The following is an 18,878-nucleotide window of genomic DNA, read 5'->3' as shown; positions in this document are numbered from 1 at the left end:
GAGCCACATGCTGTCGGTTTTTCCGGCGAGCTCAGAGCGACACTCAAGCTGACTGGGAAGGGCACCGTTGAGCACTCGGTATTGTGAACGCACTCGCGAACAGTGTGGCTCACAAAATGGTCAGACGAGGATTTGTGTGGACGAGTTTTCTCTCCTATTGCACCATGAGCTCGCAAGTATGTACTAACCTTAAGTAGCAGGTATTCAGAGCCAAAATGGAAACATTTGGATCCACACACTGGAAAGACATTTACACTTTAGATAACATGAAGCCCAGAACGACGATCTGCATCATGAAAAAAATAAGATTTTCAAAAGGATTTTTAAATCAGCGAATCATATATATAGTCCACCCCGGTAGCTGAGTGGTCAGCGCGACGGACTGTCGCACCAACGGGCTAGGGGTTCGATTCCCGGCTGGGTCGGAGATTTTCTCTGCTCAGGGACTGGGTGTTGTGTTGGCCTAAGCTTCCCCATCTCATCCCCATCGACACGCAAGTCGCCGAAGTGGCGTCAACTCGAAAGACTTGCACCAAGCCTACGGTCTACCCGACGGGAGGACCTAGCCACACGACATCATTATCATATATATAAATCTGTCTGAATTTGGTGATGCTTTCATTATCTCTTACAGGATGTTTCAATGCCATTAATTTATTGTCATAGCCGAGCGCTGACTGCATCACCAGTAAGTTACAGAAAGACCTCCACAACATTTAAAACATTTCACAACAACCAATCACAGTTAAGTTATATAGTACAGTAGTTTTAATTGGGAATTTCAAGCATTAACTTAAGAAGCTGCTATAGTCTTTGTATGTCTGTCAGGTGTCGGAGCTAGGGTAAATTCTGAGTAATTAGTACTGAAGCCTAAATATAACGACAGAGCATACGGTCTCTCAAAGAGCCACTGCTGTGTTGTGACTAATGACCGGCAGCCCTCGTTTCTGCCGTGTCTTTAGTAATGACACCAGTCATCCTTCTCAGATCATCATATCACGCATTGCGCTCCGTAGCACATTAATAACGTAGATAACGTTTAATCTCAGCCATCTCAGTTGGGTGGTCAAACGCAATTAAATGTCCTTTTTTTAATATAGTATTATCTCCTTTCCTGGTGTATGCTGTGTTCGGCTTGTAGCAGTTCCTTCCAACAAGACATCTTGAGCATTGACCCTTAGAGGCACAAGAATCCGTGGGTTAAGAAGAAACAGTGAGGCAAATCGATGAAGTGGAGTGTTCTTAAAAGCGTAGCCTCAATTTAGATTCTTCTTGTTGCGCTCTTCAGTCGTAACCGGTTTTGATGAATGCGCCTTCATCTCCCCATATCTACTACATCCATTTTAATCTGATTACTTAAGTCAAGCCTTGGTCTGCCTCTACAGTTTTCACCACTCAGCCCCTACCCTTTACACACACAGACACACACACACACACACACACACACACACACACACAATTCCCTCCACTGTCAAAGTGTCTGTTTCTTGACGCGCCACCACGTATGTCCTGTCGACCTAACATTGCTGTAGTCAAGAAGTGCCGCAAATTTCTTTCCTCCCACTTCGATTCAGAATCGCTTCATTAGTTATATGATCCACTCGTCCACTCCTCAGAATTATTCTGTAGCATCACATTTCACAGTCTTCTATTCCGTTCTTGAGTATTCTGTTCATAGTTCACATTTCATACTACAGACAAGTACCTTCAGGAAAGAATTACCAACACTTAAATTTACATTAGATTTCAATACTTCACTTTTTAGAGAACTCTTTTCTTGCTATTGTCGGTCTGCATTTTATGTCTTCTGTACTTCGGCCATCTCCAGTTATTTTGCTCCCAGAGCAGTAAAACCCGACTTCTGGTTTTAGTGTCTCCTTTGCTAATGTAATTCCCTCACAATTAATTAAGTGATTTTATTTGACTGCCCTTCATTACCCTTGTTTTACCTTTGCGCCTTTTCAAGGCCCTTTACAAAAGGAAGTGCATAAAACACACCACTGAACTAACGAGGATACTATTAGTGCAAAGCGCAACAGCGGTGCGTTCCTTGCAGCTAAAGCTTGAAAATAGCGTAATAGCTAAAACTAGAGATTAGGAGAAATGTCACTTTAGAAATTCTGCACGATGATTATACCAGCCCGAAGAAAAGAACGGTTTTATTGTTCCAAGTAATGCGAGATAACACAATGAACAAAAAGGACCCCGAATATTACAATGTGTTGGCTGCATACATTGCTTTACATACAAATCATCACGACAAATTCTTACGACGGCTTAAAGTTAGCATACCAAGTCAGTAATATTCTACAGTTGAAGGGCTAATAACTCAGGCACGATCGTGTCTCTCATCTTCACTTTTATCATCTTACAAGCTGCTCAGTGTGTATATCGCAATAACGTGCAATAATTCCTCATCTCGATTTGTCAAAATTTGGCGTCGTTCCGATTAATTTGTGTGGACAGTTGCTAAAATGCGTTACTACTCGTCTTAGGTGAAAGATAGCATAGACCTTTCTTTGAGAAAGTACTAGTTATTTTGCTAACATCATACAAGAATTACATTCCGGTAATATACGGAAAAGAATTGGGCCGTAGAATACAGGCATGAGAAGCAAACGGAAGGCTACAGCTGAGTATCAGAATACCGGGCAATGGGAGTCTGTCTTCGAGCGACACTGTTTACGAAACACTCGCGCGGTATTCCGTGCGATATTGCTGCAGCGTACTGAATTTGCTGCATTTTTATTTTTTTCGTCTGCGTTCGCCCCTCACTGAACCAGTCGGCTATGGAACGGGTATCCCCTCGTCTCCGTTTTGACACTTATTTCTGCGATCCGTGAACCTTGTAACTATCTTTGTGTAAGGTTAGGAACAGTGCTAAGTGCACCATGCCTATTTCTATAGCTTGGTATGTAATCGTCTTATGTTTTTTAATTCTCTGAAGTAGAGGACTATAATACTGGCTTTCACTTGTTCTGCAAACACAGATGGACCCCAGTCTTATAATTGTATATTTTTTGTTTCTTAGGCTACTTTTATATGTGTTATCTATCGGCGCTGTAGTGCGTGACTAGCGACGAACTAGCAACAACCCGATTTCGTAAGGATTCCAACTCCCATGTACAAAACAGCTTCTAACTTCGTATTATTTTACAAATGAGCTAATGTGTTAAATATTTGACGTTACGCGTGTGAGGCGGGGTCAGGGATTTTCTCTGCCTCGTTATGACTGGGTGTTGTGTGATGTCCTTAGGTTAGTTAGGTTCTAAGTTCTAGGAGACTGATGGCCATAGATGTTAAGTCCCGTAGTGCTCAGAGCCATTTGAACCATTTTCGTTACGCGTGTGAGCGAGAAAAAGTTTAGAAAAGGTTTAAAATAAAATTTAAAGTTCGTTGGAAGCCATTACGTGCTGTCATTATCAAACACTGGAAGAGTATTATTTTGGCAATTCGTACTCCGTCTTCAGCAAAGCTAGTTTTTCTTGCATCGCAATGTTTATGACGTCATGTCCCCAGAACTGTGTGTCTTACAATGATATAATTTTGCAAATTTTGCAAGTACTTTCGGCTATATATGTGGATAATGTCTGCAGTGTGTGTAGTGAATAGTGTTATTAATATAAAAGAGTTATACATGATACGTCAGTTTCACTGTATGGAAATGGAAGATTTTTCCTTCCATTCATTATTTTGTGGGGCTGTTAGCGAGACAGCGTCACGTACATGTTTGAAATTACGTGCAATGTTTGTTGCAAGTCGTTAAGCGCTCTCATTCTCAAATGTTGTTGTTGTGGTCTTCAGTCCAGAGACTGGTTTAATGCAGCTCTCCATGCTACTCAATCCTGTGCAAGCTTCTTCATCTCCCAGTACCTACTGCAACCTACATCCTCCTGAGTCTGTTTAGTGTATTCATCTCTTGATCTCCCTCTGCGATTTTTACCCTCTACGCTGCCCTCCAATACTAAATTGGTGATCCCTTGATGCCTCTGAATATGCCCTGCCAAACGATCCCTTCTTCTAGTCAATTTGTGCCACAAATTTCTCTTCTCTCCAATTCTATTCAATACCTCCTCGTTAGTTATGTGATCTACCCATATAATCTTCAGCATTATTCTGTAGTACCACATTTCAAAAGCTTCTATTCTCTTCTTGTCTAAACTATTTATCGTCCATGTTTCACTTCCATACATGGCCACACTCCATACAAATACTTTCAGAAACGACTTCCTGACACTTAAATCTATACTCGATGTTAACAAATTTCTCTTCTTCAGAAATGCATTCCTTGCCATTGCCAGTCTACATTTTATATCCACTCTACTTCGACCATCATCAGTTATTTTGCTCCCCAAATAGCAAAACTCATTTACTACTTTAAGCGTCTCATTTCCTAATCTAATTCGCGTAGCATAACCCGATTTAATTTGACTACATTTCATTATCCTCGTTTTTCTTTTTTTGATGTTCACTCTCAAATACTGGATGAATATAGTCTGGACGTCTGAGTGCGGTGTTACAATGCCTCGGGACGCAGTTTCTAACTGTAATATTGGCCTTGTTTAAACCTTTAACATTAGAGTATATCTCTGAATGAGTAGATTACGACAGCACTTTAAGTAATTAAATTCGGTCAAAAATTAAGCGAATTTTCCCCCTGGAAGGCGTTACAGAGGCAACCAGCAACTGGAATTGGGTGCCATGGCCCAGGTTAGCCGTTTAATAATATTATTTGGTCGATAGAAATGTAGGAGTTTAGCGTCTTGGCGATGTTAAGATCATTAGAGACAGAGGAGTACCCGATTTGGGTAAGATGTGCGAAGGAACCTGTTGCGGGCTAACTGTTGAATTTAAATACTCAAATTTTCACCGAAGTGGTTCTAAACCACTACGCAATGCGATGAACAAAAGCACAGCCACATTAGCAGACGTGCTAGACGAATGCTCTTTAATCCAACTCGCAGACTCGTGTTGGTATCAATACGTTTTCAAGGGCTACAGCATGTTACAAATATAAGATATCAGGTGTCTTACAAGAAGACATCACCAGCTTGATCTCATATTTTAAGGAGACAGAAAAAAAGCAGAGTTGCAATGTTCCAGCCCCTGTAATCGATCCCGCGCGATAATTTGACCCACAGTTCTGACAGTACGTAGTTATGATTATCTCAGTGTACAGCTCTTAAACAGTTGCGCGCATCGGAAGTTCCTGTCACTGCACCTCTTGCAGCCGCCGAACGACCGAGCGCAAGGTACTGTACGGGGGAGTGAGAAACCAGTTCGTGTTCATAATGTCGGTGAACTAACAGGCGATACTGCTTCGTTCATTGTGACCAAGTGTGTGGTTTCCGACCTTTAGCTGGTGCCAGAAATTTCTTTGCTTCGAACACTTTTATGTTGCGATTCACAAATAAAGACTGCATGAATGAAATAAATGGTTTGAAACGCTTGCACCTTTACAGTGAAGTACATTTCCACGGCATGCACTATTCTTCAACACGATTGGCAAGATTAAATTGCAAATCGAAATTTCTTAACTCCTTTTCATAATAATTCTTCAGCTGCTTAAGTTTATTAAAGATTAAGGGCAGTCAAATGGAAACGAGAGATATTGAAAAAAGTGAACTGTTTGTTATTTCAAAGGCAACCGCCAAAATCGTTAATACGTTTATCCCATTGCGAGACAATATATGGCCAGCCGAAGTGGCCGTGCGGTTAAAGGCGCTGCTGTCTGGAACCGCAAGACCGCTACGGTCGCAGGTTCGAATCCTGCCTCGGGCATGGATGTTTGTGATGTCCTTAGGTTAGTTAGGTTTAACTAGTTCTAAGTTCTAGGGGACTAATGACCTCGGCAGTTGAGTCCCATAGTGCTCAGAGCCATTTGAACCATTTTTTTTGAGACAATATATCAATGCCTTCATGGAAAAACGTTTTGCAGTTGCCTATGGAACAAAGGATTTCAAAAATACGGAAGTCGCAAGGGGAGAGAATCGGATTGCATTGAGTGTCGGGTCGAAGGGATTCTCAGCTGAACTTCTGCAGCGTAACCGAAACTTCTGGGCTAGCCCACACGTTGCCAAGGATGTTTCATGTATGGTCCACAAGTTTCGGTGAGAATTCGTTACACATACTCCACATAGACCCGATATCTCCTCACCCGCTAGGACATTCGCTCACGCAAGCCACTGTTTATACGCTGTGCATTCAGTAGCCACAATAGCGTAGCCGGCCGCGGTGGTCTAGTGGTTCTAGGCGCGCAGTCCGGAACCGCGGGACTGCTACGGTCGCAGGTTCGAATCCTGCCTCGGGCATGGATGTGTGTGATGTCCTTAGGTTAGTTAGGTTTAAGTAGTTCTAAGTTCTAGGGGACTGATGACCTCAGAAGTTAAGTCTCATAGTGCTCAGAGCCATTTGAGAGCCACCGGTGGAATTGCGGCTTTTGAGCGCGTTCGACGGTTGGCGCCGATATCTTGCTAGAGTGCTTGTTCCTCTGTAAAATAAGAGGTCAGGTTGGCGATGTTTCGTTGTTAGTATTTACAGAGAACCAGCCAGAAGCTTTAATTAGGCTAATTAGGAAAAGAGTGTGTTAAAGCTGAAAGTTTTTTTACATATATTTGTGGTGAAATCTGAGGTCGAGACGCAAATTTCTTACCTAGACGTAATTGCAATTAATTATTGCAAGAAAAAGGGTGAAATATGATGCAATTTGTGTAAAAGATACAACAATTAGGAAAGCGTTTTTTCTCTGAAACAAATGAATATAGATTGATATGCCTTCTTCGCTTTCATGTTAATCTTATATTTGACACTACGTTTTTTCTGAAGGTTCCTGCATTTCCCAACAAAAAAAAAGTTTCTCTATCAACTACGGAATTATCTCTAGGTAATCAGATTACTGAAGATTAGAAAGTTACCCGTACTGCTCATGTACGTCAACAGACCTCACTTAAAATTATTTGAATACGGATTACTCCACAATGTATTTTTCGCTAGCTGGTAACCGAGTAAACAGTTGTTGATAAGCTGAAAGAGCGAGCGACAAATTTATCACTTCACCAACGTGCGAACATGAAAATAGCCGGGATATTATTTCTGCCTGCTACTAATCCGTTAAGTCGGAAACTAACTAGAAAAGGAATTTGTACTCAATGAATTCACTACCTGAATGTCAATCGCGTAATCCAGACTTGAGAAAGTTAAGATTCACAAGATTTTGACGTTTGACAATTAAGAGCATATAATCTTATCGGCTAGTTTAAGGGATAATAAATAGTACTGAACGTTATTAGCGAAAAACATCAAGTGTGTGACAGATTGTTCATCCCACGGAAGAAAAAGCATCATCATTATCGTTAGAGACAATGTGAAACAGTAGTTAGTTGGATGTGCTTCTGTAACGGTGAAATAAATATTCTAGACTTACTGAACAGCCAAACTATCAAGTTATTATACTTACGACTACGCGACGTAAGCATTCTCACGTATCATTTGTTTCTTAAACGAACAAAGGTGTGTGTGTGTGTGTGTGTGTGTGTGTGTGTGTGTGTGTGTGTGTGTGTGTGTAGGAATGTGATTGGTCAATTGTAATAATTAATAGTTCTCGGTACTAGTGCAACAAAATCTTCATAGTGTGAAAAAGACAAGAATTTTTAGATGATGGCATGTCACAATGAGTGATCAGTCATCGACACGTGGAACGTACTATCTTTGAGAGTCATAGCTTGAGAATGAATTACCGCGTGTTTAAGTAAACATAACTCGCATTTTTCCAGGTAGATAGAGTATTTATCCTTTCCCGAAAATCATTGTATTCAGTACCATATCTACGTCTGTTATCAAAAGTATGATAAGTTTCAGGTATCAACTGACATTCGTAAGACGATTGAGGATGTTTTGGTATGGAGGAAGGAGCATGCTATCGTGGTTGGAGCCTTAACTGCTTTTTATTTCTTTTTTAAAAACCACCCCCAAGTACCTATCTAACCTACAAACAAAAACAAAGCTAATGACACAGCTACTTTCACCAAACAAGTTAACTGGGATGGTTGTTCGCCACCACTTCAGGCTTCGTCCGTGAATAAAAACTAAATATACCTGTGATGGTCTTGTAAAAAAACGATAAAGAAAAGTGTACAATACTTTTATTTGTTTTATTTTTTATTATCATGTTTTCGCGTGTTATTCGTTGGTTTTATATTCTTCCGGGGCTGTCCATCGAAGGCAGACGGTGGGATGTCCAGGTCGTCTTCTCGTTCAGCGAGGGTGAAACACCCTATAATTTCCGTTGATGTCTCTCGTCAGTCCATCGTGCTGTATTGCCAACCTCTTCTCACACCCGGTGCACCCCAGTGGTCTGGAAGGCGCGTAAACAACGCGCAAAGAGCAAACCATACGATACCTAGTGACTTGAAACTGTGTAGTTGCTCGTTAAACAGTGCCAAAAATCTAAAAGCCCCGCAACGCCCTCAGTAAAAAAGTACGAAAATGCTTTACACTTATCCCATACCGTGGCGTTATGACGAATAGTAGGGTAGCAAGTGACGTCGGGATGGATTAGTTCGGTGGGCTCTGCATACTTAAGCGACTGTCGCGCCAACAATGCCAACGTGCGCCGCGTGAGGAGCCAGCAGTCGGCAGCCGTATCACAAACGAAACGGTGTTTGGTCGTGTCGACAGCGGTGTATCTGGGGTAGAAAAGGTTCTCGGCATGATGTATAGTGTACAAATGTTTTTGGATAGGGAATTTTTCAGTCGTTATCCCATACCACAGAGGTCTCACCGCGGTGGGAAGGAATGGCGAGTGTGTGTTACTCCACACTCGCCTCCAGCCAACCGCCGGATGTTGAGGTTCAACAAAGTTAGCAGGCAGTGTCCGTTGAAAGTAGCGTTAGAAGCCCTTGGTTCTAGGAGCCCGCGTTGTCGGTAGGACATCCAACAGATAACTCATGTCGAGCAGATAGGTGCGAATATGACTTAGAGGTGGCGCTGTAAGTCCAACAGGGGTTGAGGCGCCATCTCCTCAATCAGTGTACCAGTGAGGATGTCATTGTCCGAAGCACGTAGGGCGCCCTACTGTGAACGTTTATCATTCCAATGCCACCTGCATGTGGGGACAACATTAGTGGCTCGTAATGGGTCTTGAGCAACTTACAACCGCCGGCGAAATGACCTAAGGCTGCCTGGAACTCGGTAGGCTACCGTTGCGGCCATTCAGAGAACGTGCGTGTAACTATTAAGTTTCTGAATGAGGCAGATATTGACAGAAGGTTCAGAACAGGATACGTCTCGGACGTGTGCCACTTTTCTTCCATGTAACTTGCTACTTCCCCGTAAGGCCGCAGCGCGTTCTCGACAAGTGTGGCCGGAACTTGTTGGAAATGATTTGCATAATTGCATTTGCGTATGTTTGCAGTTCTTGTTCTTGTTTATGCTCACATTCTGACCACTGGTGCATAGAGTTTAATTTATGAGAGTGCAGCTGTTTATCTTTGTGTTATTTGCAGTAGTAGTATCCTTTGTAATTCTTTGTTGCATGTGAAAGGTCAGTCGTTGTAAAGAAAGACACTTATTTTAATTAAAAAAATAAAATCATAAACAGCATTATTAATCTCTCTAAGTTCGTTCAAATGGCTCTGAGCATTATGGGACTTAACATCTTCAGCATTCTTCTGTAGCACCACATTTCGAAAGCTTCTATTCTCTTCCTGTCCAAACTATTTATCGTCCATGTTTCACTTCCATACATGGCTACACTCCACACAAATACTTTGAGAATCGACTTCCTGATACTTAAATCTATACTCGATGTTAACAAATTTCTCTTCTTCAGAAACGCTTTCCTTGCCATTGCTAGTCTACATTTTATATCTTCTCTACTTCGACCATCATCAGTTATTTTGCTCCCCAAATAGCAAAACTCCTTTACTACTTTAAGTGTCTCATTTCCTAATCTAATACCCTCAGCATCACCCGACTTAATTCGACTACATTCCATTATCCTCGTTTTGCTTTTGTTTATGTTCAACTTATATCATCCTTTCAAGACACTGTCCATTCCGTTCAACTGCTCTTCCGAGTCCTTAGCTGTCTCTGACAGAATTACAATGTCATCGGCGAACCTCAAAGTTTTTATTTCTTCTCCATGGATTTTAAAACCTACTCCGAATTTTTCTTTTGTTTCCTTTACTGCTTGCTCAATATACAGATTGAAAAACATTGGGGAGAGGCTACAGCACTGTGTCACTCCCTTCCCAACCACTGCTTCCCTTTCATGCCCCTCGACTCTTATAACTGCCATCTGGTTTCTGTACAAATTGTAAATAGCCTTTTGCTCCCTGTATTTTACCCCTGCCACCTTTAGAATTTGAAAGAGAGTGTTCCAGTCAACATTGTCAAAAGCTTTCTCTAAGTCTACAAATGCTAGAAACGTAGGTTTGCCTTTCCTTAATCTTTCTTCTAAGATAAGTCGTAAGATCAGTATTGCCTCACGTGTTCCAATATTTCTACGGAATCCAGACTGATCTTCCCCGAGGTCGGCTTCTACCAGTTTTTCCATTCGTCTGTAAGGAATTCGTGTTAGCATTTTGCAGCTGTGACTTATTAAACTGATAGTTCGGTAATTTTCACATCTGTCAACACCTGCTTTCTTTGGGATTGGAATTATTATATTCTTCTTGAAGTCTGAGGGTACTTCGCCTGTCTCATACATCTTGATCACCAGATGGTAGAGTTTTGTCAGGACTGGCTCTCTCGAGGCCGTCAGTAGTTCTAATGGAATGATGTCTACTCCCGGGGCCTTGTTTCGACTCAGGTCTTTCAGTGCTCTGTCAAACTCTTCACGCAGTATCGTATATCCCATTTCCTCTTCATCTAAGTTCTCTTCCATTTCTATAATATTGTCCTCAAGTACATCGCCCTTGTATAGACCCTCTATATACTCCTTCCATCTTTCTGCTTTCCCTTCTTTGGTTAGAACTGGGTTGCCATCTGAGCTCTTGATATTCATACAAGTGGTTCTCTTTTCTCCAAAGGTCTCTATAATTTTCCTGTAGGCAGTCTCTATCTTACCCCTAGTGAGATAAGCCTCTACGTCCCTACATTTGTCCTCTAGCCATGCCTGCTTAGCCATTTTGCACTTCCTGTCGATCTCATTTTTGAGACGTTTGTATTCCTTTTTGCCTGCTTCATTTACTGCATTTTTATATTTTCTCCTTTCATCAATTAAATTCAATATTTCTTCTGTTACCCAAGGATTTCTACTAGCCCTCGTCTTTTTACTTTCTTGATCCTCTGCTGCCTTCACTACTTCATGCCTCAGAGGTACCCATTCTTCTTCTACTGTACTTCTTTCTCCCTTCCCTGTCAATTGTTCCCTTATGCTCTTCCTGAAACTCTGTACAACCTCTGGTTCTTTCAGTTTATCCAGGTCCCATCTCCTTAAATTCTCACCTTTTTGCAGTTTCTTTAATTTTAATCTGCAGTTCATAACCAATAGATTGTGGTCAGAGTCCACATCTGCCCCTGGAAATGTCTTACAATTTAAAACCTGGTTCCTAAATCTCTGTCTTACCATTATATAATCTATCTGATACCTTCCAGTATCTCTAGGATTTTTCCAAGTATATAACCTTCTTTCATTCCACGCTCCGATCCGTAGAACGCCATTTTTCTTTCTCCTGATAACGACGTCCTCTTGAGTAGTCCCCGCCCGGAGATCCGAATGGGGAACTATTTTACCTCCGGAATAATTTACCCAAGAGGACGCCATTTAACCATACAGTAAAGCTGCATGCCCTCGGGAAAAATTACGGCTGTAGTTTCCCTTTGCTTTCAGCCGTTCGCAGTACCAGCACAGCAAGGCCGTTTTGATTATTGTTACAGGGCCAGATCAGTCAATCATCCAGACTGTTGCCCCTGCAACTACTGAAAAGGCTGCTACCCCTCTTCATTAACCACACGTTTGTCTGGCCCCTCAACAGATATCCCTCCGTTGTGGTTGCACCTACGGTACGGCCATCTGTATCACTGAGGCACGCAAGCCTCCCCACCAACGGCAAGGTCCATGGTTCAGGGGGGGGGGGGGGGGGCTAGAAATTAGAACTACTTAAACCTATCTAACCTAAGGACATCACACACATCCATGCCCGAGGCGGATTCGAACCTGCGACCGTAACGGTCGGCCGGCAATCTCTCTGAGGCCTGCAACGTCGACAATAACTACACCCGCATTGCTGTCCGAGTAGTGGAAACCACATCAATCGGTGGAACGGCGAACGAGCCGTCCGCACGCTGCTTCATCGACAAATTTCATTTCAGGTAAACTGTACTGTATACGACCGAAAGATGTATACCGAGAAGTTCCTGTGGATGGACTTGCATTACTTCACGCAGGAAACGATCCACTTCGCATGTCTTGGGTCGTGCATACTGGGCATGGAACGTAATTTTATCATGGCCGAAGGAACACTGCAGCGTTATTCTTTATAACATAGGCACTGCAATTTGTATAGTGTCTTCCGACGTTCTCCATACAACCCCTATCTCTCCTCATGCGACTTACATATTTTTGGAGTCCTGAAGAAAGACATTCTTGCGCGTTTTGTTTCGGACAGAGAGGTGCACGCCTGAGTAAAATCATGGTTCCGTAGGTAATCGCAAAAGGCATTCATGTCTTGTTTCACAGTGAGATGAAAGTATTAACGGTTATGGCTATTACTTTTGAAATAATAAACAATTACTTACTTTTTTGAATGTCTCATTTTCATTTGACTTCCCCAAATATAAGCAACTGAAGGATTATTATGAAATAGAATTAATGATTTTCAATTTGCAATTTAATCGCGCCAGTTACATTGAAGAATAGCGCTAGTACTAAAAATGTACTTCACTATGCTGGTTCCAGCATTTCTATCCAAAGACAATAACATACAACAGCGCTGTTAATAATTAGATAGCGCTAGGCTACCTCTTTAATTACGTACTCATTTATTTTACTAATACTGTCTGAATTTCAGATTTCCCGCGAATGTTTAAGGGAGGATGTTGATGAAAAACACACACTATTTCAAAAATGCTCCAAATCCACAGTTTTGGAGATATGGCAATGGAATTTTGTACTACGCTTTACATGAACGTAACACATTTACATATAAAATCTTTTGATTATATATATATTCAACTTTTTTAATGAAATTTGAAGTTTCATTTTCAAAAATAATGTATGTTCCTTTTTCTCAGAAAGTATTCAAGAGGTTTCTACAAAAATTTCTCTGTATCATCTCTTTATATGCTGTAAGCTTCTCTCATGAGGTTTGTGGAATTGGTCAAATCGGATAATTTTCATAATTTTTTAATTATTATTCCACAAGTACAATTTTAAATTCATGCAAAATTCCAAGAACTTTGCCCCATATCTCAACTTGCAATCAGAATTTCGAAATTTGCTCTTAAGACAACGTTTATTACGTTCACAGAAATATGTCTACAAAATTTCTTAATTCTAGAATTCATAGAATCTGAGGAAAAGGTACATAAACTTTAAAAAACAAACTTTTCAGGAAACGCAATTTTAAATTCAAAGTAACTTTTTTCCTTATGTCACTCCTCCTTATGTCACATTTATACTCTTGGTTGTCTTTCCCTTCAAGGCTTCTCTTCTGGTTTCTTGTTGTCTGTCTTCTTTCCTTAACTGACTTTTCAGATGCAAAGAAGCACTGTAAATTTATTTTTGCAATTCTGACAACTGTAGCAGATGCAAATGTGTTTTTATGGCATCGTTTCCACATGAGTGAATTTAGAGACTCATTTGGATTTTGGGTTTTGCCATGAACACACTTGAGAAGTGCAGGATCGGCCAAATATGATCTATAAAACCGAAGAGTTTGTATCACGGCCTTCTAGATGTATCCCGCACACATTTGGTTGAAAGTAATACACAGAATCGTTGTTCACTGAAGTGCTGCTTCAAAACGTGGGCGTGGCAGGGAGGCCGCGTCACACTTTTAATTAATTTTTAGGCACTTCGGATGCGAGTTCAACATTTAAACTTTGGGAACTTATTGTCCATGAGTTGCACTAACAAATAAAAAGTAAATCAAAAATTGACATTTTTGGTCAATTTCATCAACGTCCCCTTGTAAGAGCTGTACACTGAGAACGGCGTAAGTGCGTAATATCAGAATTATGGGTCAAATTATCGGCGCGGGATCGATTACAGGAAATGAAACTTCGCAAGTGTTTTTTTTTTTTCTCTTTAAAATATGAGATCAAGTTGGTGATGTTCCCTCGTAAGACATCTGATATATTAGACTTGTGACATGCTCTTGCACCTTGCGGAGGATTTATTGATGGCTGTAGGCGATAAAATAGGATAATGTGTGTTTATAGTGTGTGTTTCACGACAATCAGATCAGATTACCATCTTCTCCATACAAAAAGGATTTCTGAAATAACTAATTGTGTTCTTTATACATCACAGACATTGTTTTGCAATATTACTACACAGAACGGTAAGTGTGCTGTTTGTACATGATTTGTATGTCTGATTTGTCCACCCCCGGTAGCTGAATGGTCAGCGTGACGGACTGACAATCCTCTGAGCCCGGCTTCGATTCCCGGCTGGGTCCAGCCGCGGTGGTCTCGCGGTTAAGGCGCTCAGTCCGGAACCGCGCGTGCTACGGTCGCAGGTTCGAATCCTGCCTCGGGCATGGATGTGTGTGATGTCCTTAGGTTAGTTAGGTTTAAGTAGTTCTAAGTTCTAGGGTACTCATGACCACAGATGTTAAGTCCCATAGTGCTCAGAGCCATTTGAACCAACCCGGCTGGGTCAGGTAATTTTCTCCGCCCAGGGACTGGGTGTTGTGCTGTAGTTATCACCATCCTATCACCTTCATCGACTGAAGGTTGAAGACCGATTTTGGGGGGGGGGGCTAGCCATTCAATTAAATCTATGATTTGTATGTGGTGGGAGAAAAAACCTCATAGAACATTCATGTGTAGTATTTCAAAGTGTAAGTAGCCTGTTTGTATGTTGGCAGCACTATAGATCGTGTTAATATCGCTGACAGCGCTCTGCGCCCTTGGCAGAAGATTCTGTGGTTGGACGGACTAGTAGTTGGCGAGTGGATAGCGAAGTGTATGGACATGATAGTGAAGACTCTGTGTTGGTATGACATGCATTGTCAAGTGAGACGCAAGAAAATGAGGATGGATGTTGTTGGTGAAGTTTGGGTAGTGGAATTACTGGCAAATAAATAATTTTTGGAACTGGATGTCAAATGAATAAGGTAAAATTTTGTAAATACATTGTTTGCCTTTCAACAAAATCTTTATTTCGTTAAGCGTATGCCTCCCAGTAGTTAGGGCCTATAGTAGTTACACACTTTTTATTTAGCTGGCTGTAGTTGCTACCTGCTGTAATTGCTGTAGTTCGTGTTATGAAGGTTTTCTGTGAGGTAAGTATCTTCCCCATGAACCATGGACCTTGCCGTTGGTGGGGAGGATTGCGTGCCTCAACGATACAGATGGCAGTACCGTAGGTGCAACCACAACTGATGGGTATCTGTTGAGAGGCCAGACAAACGTGTGGTTCCTGAAGAGGGGCAGCAGCCTTTTCAGTAGTTTCAGGGGGAACAGTCTGGATGATTGACTGACCTGGCCTTGCAAAATTAACCAAAACGGCCTTGCTGTGCTGGTATTGCCAACGGCTGAAAGCAAGGGGAAACTACGGCCGTAATTTTTCCCGAGGGCATCCAGCTTTACTGTATGGATAAATGATGACGGCGTCCTCTTGGGTAAAATATTCCGGAGGTAAAATAGTCCCCCATTCGCATCTCCGGGCGGGGGCTACTCAAGAGGACGTCGTTATCAGGAGAAAGAAATCTGGCATTCTACGGATCGGAGCGTGGAACGTCAGATCCCTTAACCGAGCAGGTAGATTAGAAAATTTAAAAAGGGAAATGGATAGGTTAAAGTTAGATATGATGGGAATTAGCGAAGTTCGGTGGCAGGAGGAACAAGACTTTTGGTCAGGTGAATACAGCGTTATAAATACAAAAACAAATAGGGGTAATGCAGGAGGAGGATTAATAATGAATAAAAAAATAGGTTTGCGGGTAAGCTACTACAAACAGCATAATGAACGCATTATTGTGGCCAAGATAGACACGAAGCCCACGCTTACTACAGTAGTACAAGTTTATATGCCAACTAGCTCCGCAGATGACGAAGAAATTGAAGAAATGTATGATGAGATAAAAGAAATTATTCAGGTAGTGAAGGGAGACGAAAATTTAATAGTCATGGGTGACTGGAATTCGAGAGTAGGAAAAGGGAGAGTAGGAAACATAGTAGGTGAATATGGATTGGAGCTAAGAAATGAAAGAGGAAGTCGCCTGGTAGAGTTTTGCACAGAGCATAACTTAATCATAGCTAACACTTGGTTGAAGAATCATGAAAGAAGGAAAAATCCTAGAGATACTGGAAGGAATCAGATAGATTATATAATGGTAAGACAGAGATTTAGAAACCAGGTTTTAAATTGTAAGACATTTCCAGGGGCAGATGTGGACTCTGACCACAATCTGTTGGTTATGAACTGTAGATTAAAACTGAAGAAAGTGCAAAAAGGTGGGAATTTAAGGAGATGGGACCTGGATAAACTGAAAGAACCAGAGGTTGTACAGAGTTTCAGGAAGAGCATAAGGGAACAATTGACAGGGAAGGGGGAAAGAAGTACAGTAGAAGAAGAATGGGTAGCTCTGAGGGATGAAGTAGTGAAGCAGCAGAGGATCAAGTAGGTAAAAAGACGAGGGCTAGTAGAAATCCTTGGGTAACAGAAGAAATATTGAATTTGATTGATGAAAGGAGAAAATATAAAAATGCAGTAAATGAAGCAGGCAAAAAGGAATACAGACTTCTCAAAAATGAGATAGACAGGAAGTGCAAAATGGCTAAGAAGGCATGGCTAGAGGACAAATGTAAGGATATAGCGGCTTATCTCACTACGGGTAAGACAGAGACTGCCTACAGGAAAATTAAAGAGACCTTTGTAGAAAAGAGAACCACATGTATGAATATCAAGAGCTCAGATGGAAACCCAGTTCTAACCAAAGAAGGGAAAGCAGAAATGTGGAAGGAGTATATAGAGGGTCTATACAAGGGCGATGTACTTGAGGAGAATATTATGGAAATGGAAGAGGATGTAGATGAAGATGAAATGGGATATACGATACTGCGTGAAGAGTTTGACAGAGCACTGAAAGACCTGAGTCGAAACAAGGCACCGGGAGTAGACAACATTCCATTAGAACTACTGACGGCCTCGGGAGAGCCAGTCCTGACAAAACTCTACCATCTGGTGAGCAAGATGTATGAGACAGGCGAAGTACCCTCAGACTTCAAGAAGAATATAATAATTCCAATCCCAAAGAAAGCAGGTGTTGGCAGATGTGAAAATTACCGAACTATCAGTTTAATAAGTCACAGCTGCAAAATGCTAACACGAATTCTTTACAGACGAATGGAAAAACTGGTGGAAGCCGACCTTGGGGTTGATCAGTTTGGATTCCGTAGAAATGTTGGGACACGTGAGGCAATACTGACCTTACGACTTATCTTAGAAGAAAGATTAAGGGCAGGCAAACCTACGTTTCTAGCATTTGTAGACTTAGAGAAAGCTTTTGACAATGTTGACTGGAATACTCTCTTTCAAATTCTAATGGTGACAGGGGTAAAATACAGGGAGCGAAAGGCTATTTAAAATTTGTACAGAACCAGATGGCAGTTATAAGAGTCGTGGGGCATGAAAGGGAGGCAGTGGTTGGGAAGGGAGTGAGACAGGGCTGTAGCCTCTCCCCGATGTTATTCAATCTGTATATTGAGCAAGCAGTAAAGGAAACAAATGGAAAAATTCGGAGTAGGTATTAAAATCCATGGAGAAGAAATAAAATCTTTGAGGTTCACCGATGACATTGTAATTCTGTCAGAGACATCAAAGGACTTGGAAGAGCAGTTGAACGGAATGGACAGTATCTTGAAAGGAGGATGTAAGTTGAACATAAGCAAAAGCAAAAGGGGATAATGGAATGTAGTCGAATTAAGTCGGGTGACGCTGAGGGAATTAGATTAGGAAATGGGACACTTAAAGTCGTAAAGGAGGTTTGCTATTTGGGGAGCAAAATAACTGATGATGGTCGAAGTAGAGAAGATATTAAATGTAGACTGGCAATGGCAAGGAAAGCGTTTCTGAAGAAGAGAAATTTGTTAACATCGAGTATAGATTTAAGTGTCAGGAAGTCGTTTCTGAAAGTATTTGTGTGGAGTGTAGCCATGTATGGAAGTGAAACATGGACGATAAATAGTTTGGACAGGAAGAGAATAGAAGCTTTCGAAATGTGGTGCTACAGAAGAATGCTGAAGGTTAGATGGGTAGATCACATAACTAATGAGGAGGTATTGAATAGAATTGGGGAGAAGAGGAGTCTGTGGCACAACTTGACAAAAAGAAGGGACCGGTTAGTAGGACATGTTCTGAGGCATAACGGGATTACAAATTTAGCATTGGAGGGCAGCGTGGAGAGTAAAAATCGTAGAGGGAGACCAAGAGATGAATACACTAAGCAGATTCAGAAGGATGTGGGTTGCAGTAAGTACTGGGAGATGAAGAACCTTCCACAGGATAGGGTAGCATGGAGAGCTGCATCAAACCCGCCTCAGGACTGGAAGACCACAACAACAACAACAACAACAACAACAACAAGTGAGTTATAAGAAAGAGTGGGGTTTGCACTGTTTGGACTCGTGACTGAAATGAGTCTAGGCAATTAACAGAGTTGGAGGTAGTTTCACATTTCTTTAGTTTCATATTTTTTGGATTTGTA

This window comes from Schistocerca americana, chromosome 1, assembly GCF_021461395.2.
Source record: "Schistocerca americana isolate TAMUIC-IGC-003095 chromosome 1, iqSchAmer2.1, whole genome shotgun sequence".
Lineage (NCBI taxonomy): Eukaryota > Metazoa > Arthropoda > Insecta > Orthoptera > Acrididae > Schistocerca > Schistocerca americana.
This window is presented reverse-complemented; position numbering follows the sequence as displayed.